We start from the raw sequence: 4378 nt of genomic DNA, 5'->3' as shown, positions 1-4378 counted from the left end.
CACACACACACACACACACACACACACACACACACACACACACACCCGCCCCCCCGCCTCAGCTTCCACTAGAGTCTAAGGTCCTGTGACCTCACAGTGCCCCAATCTTGGCTTAAGGCAAGAAAAGTACCTGATAAACTAACCTCTTTACATTAAGGCAGAGGAGGCCCGCGCCCCCCCCCCACACACACACACACAAGGCAGGCGTTGCTAAACCATCTTAGCACTCTTTCTTCTGAGCTCCCCCTCCAATAATCCACAGAATCTTTCTTAACATAATATTCTATAGAAACCACTACTAATCCATCAGAATTGGCATGCAAGCAAGGTAAAACTTACGTAGTGTGTTTGTTCTATAGGGTCAGAAACCTTTAGAAGGAGGACCAAAGAAATGTTGAAGCTACAGTAATGAACCGGGAATGTGGAACTGAAGTTACGGAAGAATGTCAGGTATTTTAAAAGCAAAGGTAGGAATAGAGAGATGACAGAGTAAGTCTACCTAAATGTCGATTCTGATTCTATCAAGTCAGTGCAACTCAACTCCACAAACACTGACCCTGAGCCTTAAACTTCCTCATGTCATATACTTTTGGTCACCCGCAGGCTGAGGTGCCCAGCACCCACTAGTAGCTGGTCCCTAACCTCAAGGAGCTTGGAGTGTAGTAAGGAGCATGGACATCTATGCAACAGTACTGGGCAGAGTAGGAGTGATGCCTTTTAAAGAAACACAGTGGCCACGGCAGTTGAAAACAATACGAAAAGCGATCACTCTGGTTGGGGGATCCTTAGGAAAAGATTCCTGAAGTGAAGCAGTCCATGGGAAGGACTTGAAGGAGAAGAGTGTGGAAATGGGAAGACAAGGGGCTGAGGGCATGATGCCAGCTGAGGGAAAGTGATTGAGCACAGGCTTGGAATCAGGGAAGCCGGACAGATTCAGAGAGTGGGGACATGTCCAGGGGTGGAGTAGGTGAAAGGCAGGCAGCATACTGGGGTCACATGTGGGGGTCCTGAATGCTAAGAAAAGGGTATGTCCTTCTATGTCACCACTCAGAGATCAGCTCCTGGAAGATGTCCCCAGGGATCCATCAAGCCAACTCTCAGGAGGCCTTAGAGCAGTGGTTCTCAACCTTCTGGCCCTTTAAATACATTTCCTCATGTTGTGACCCAACCATAAAATTATTTTCGTTGCTACTTCATAACTGTAATGTTGCTACTGTTATGAATTGTACTGTAAATATCTGATATGCAGGATGGTCTTAGGCGACCCCTGTGAAAGGGTCGTTCAACCACCAAAGGGGTCGCGACCCACAGGTTGAGAACCGCTGCCTTAGAGAAAGCCTGCTCTTTCCCCTTTCTTTTTGACCATGTTCCTCTATATCTCTGTGTCTTTGCTTATGCTGTTCCCTCCTCTAGAAATTCCCTTCCTTTCTACTTTGCCCAGCAAATTCCTACTCATCTTTAAAGTCCCAGCACAAAGTCCACTTCTTCTATGAAGCCTTCCTGACTCCCTTATGTAGTTACTAGTCCCTCCCAAGTGCTCCCACAGCTCTTGGTGCATTCTTTATATGTATGACTTGCATGTCAATGTTCTGTTCACTATTAGTCTGTCTGTCTCCCCATATTAGTCTGTAATCTCTTGGAGGTCAGTAACTGTCTCTTATTTCAGGAATAGGACTATCCCTCATAACTTGCACACTGCCAATAAATGTAGGAGGAAGGGCTGAAGGGAAGAATTAAAAAGGAAAGGAAGAGAGCATCAGTGCTGGTCTAAGTCACTGGCAGCTGTGCCCAGTGGCCCAGCCTCCTGGTTTTATCTGCCTCACATGGCCTGGTGCCTACCAGATTGAGCCCTCGGCTTCCCCTCTCCCCCACTCTGGGCCAAGGAGGACACCCTTCCGATCAGCTGCCTCCTTTAGCACCTGCCCAGATGCTCATTAACCCAGATGGCTCCGCTCTGCCCTGAGAGGTGGGGAGGGGGCAGAGCTCAGGGCTCCGGTGAGTCTCCTTGACCTTCCTGCCTACGAAGAAGGGAGAAGAAAATTGCCCCCCCCCCCCATGCCAGCCCCAGAGAGTTACCCTCCTGGTGTATCAGGTGGAAGTTTATGACCCTCAGTGCTCTGATCTCGGACAGACACCTCATCAGCTGTGGGGTTGAGCTGGGGCCCAAGGAGGGGTATCTGCACTGGGAGAGAAACTGAGGCATGGAGAAGGGATATGACTCAAGCTAAAGATGTGAGAAAAGACTGGGGCCAGCCAGAAAGAAAGACAAGTACCCAGGCCCCTCTCTGGGCCGAAGACCAGGTGCTCCCCAGTGCCACTTAGTAGGGGCCAATCCTCCAACCTCCCAATTCTTCAGGCTTCATTCATGTGTCTTCTCTCCACAACACAGAAGGACTAGGGAAAATGGAAGTCGTGAGAACAACAACCTGACAAGAAGGCCAGAATAGACCAATTAGAACACAGGGATCCCACCTCCCAGCCCATGTAGTGACCTGCCACACCTCCAGCTTTAAGACTCCAGCTTTCCTGGGAACCTCTCCTTCCAGAGAGGCTGAAGACAGGCTCAGGGGCAGGCAGTAGATGGAGATTGGATTCCAGTCTTGCAGGAAGTGAAAGGGTTAGTTTTCCCCATGTCCATCAGGCCAGTCTAGCTCTCTCACCCCAGAGTGCTGTGAGCCCAGACTTGTCTCTGGTGTTCTCTCAATTTCAATTTCCCTCTTACTCTCCTTCTGGGAGGCAGTAGAAGGAGGAGCTAGGGACACTTGGCACCAGCTATTCCTGGGGTGTCATTTAATGCTGCCAGTAATTGCCATCTCCAGGTTTATTATTAGCTCGCTTTCCCTCATGACGACTCTTGTCATCCCTGGATCAATTGATATCTCTGTGTATGAACAATGCTTTGTGATTGAGCGACGACCTATGAATCAGGAGGTCAACACAGTCCAATTCCCAGTCAGGGCGTAAGGGCATATGCCTCGGTTGTGGGCTCTATCCCCAGTGTGGGGCATGCAGGAGGCAACTGACCAATGATTCTCTCTCATCATTGATGTTTCTATCTCTCTCTATCTCTCCCTTCCTCTCTGAAATCAATAAAAATATATTTTTTAAAAACAGGGTAGTGATAATACACACACACACAGTGAATGGGAAGAGAAAAGGTCTTCTCTCCACTGCAATTCCTGCTCTAAAACCCTCCAACCCACTGGGAAGCAGGAAGCAGTTAGTAGCATGCAGGAGGTAGAGGCACAAAGAACTCTTCTGAACCAACAGAGCAGTCACGTAACAGCAAGCTCAGAAAAAGAGAGTATCGAAGGGCAAATATGAGGAGGGCAGACAAAACTAGAAATCAACAAATGGGTGTGGGGATGGAGAGGGGGGAGGGGGTTAGGGGCTGGGTGGAGGGAGGCAAAGTGTGTGTGTGGGGGGGTGGGGATGGGACATCTGTAATAATGTCAACAATGAAAATAAAGTTTTAAAAAATTGATAGTTGTTGAATGTGGGGCTCATTATACTATTATTTACACTTTTTTTAGGTTTAATTTTTGTATCACAACTTTAAATTATGCATGTTGCTTAAATAAAGCTGCTTGACACTTTAAAAAAAAATACAAAGAATGATAAAGATTTCTCTCCCAAACAAAATAGAGTCCTCAGAGTGAGGACGAGAACACTGCAGATCATTTAGGTGTTTAATTTGCCAGACAGGACAGCAGAGTGGAGAAAGATCTACTGACCTGACATTATGCTTATGAATGTGTTTTGTAAATTTCAGGATGCTCTACAAATGCAAGAAGTCGTATCAGTCCCTCCATAGCCGGGCTGCAGGAGGAAGACCCAGGATGGGGGAGGGGGGCCAGGTGGGGGCACTCAGATCTGCCCCTGCCCCATTACAGGGTCTTTGGCTTCATGACTGTAAGATTATAATGATCACACCTCCATGGACACTTCTGATTCCCAGTATCCACCCTTCTGTCAGACAACGTCATGATTTATGGATATGACAGTGCGGTCCTTCCATGGCATGTCCAACATTGCCCTTCGGTGAGCCAGGTCTGTTTGAGCAGCTGCTGTAGGTGTGAAACCTGGAGGGTGCCTGTTTGCCATGAAGCATGAAGGTATCCCCACCGGCGGCTCCTGTCCTCCCTCCCCAGCCTCAGGTGATGGGAGAAATGTTGGGTTAGGGACCTGGCCCCAGGTGCGGTTCCTGGAGCAAAGACAAAGTCCAGCCTTCCACAGATGGCCAGGGCAGTGAGAGATAAGGGTCATACTTTGGACTCCACGCCAAAGAGGCCCATGAGGGCCCCAGCATCCCTGACCCCTACATCCCTTCTGCTGGCTGCCCCGCTCCCCTGCCTGGTTGAAAAAGGAAGACGAGGGG

This window comes from Myotis davidii, unplaced genomic scaffold (genome assembly GCF_000327345.1).
Source record: "Myotis davidii unplaced genomic scaffold, ASM32734v1 scaffold13, whole genome shotgun sequence".
NCBI lineage: Eukaryota > Metazoa > Chordata > Mammalia > Chiroptera > Vespertilionidae > Myotis > Myotis davidii.
The sequence above is the reverse complement of the archived record's forward strand: the minus strand, read 5'-3'. Positions refer to the sequence as shown.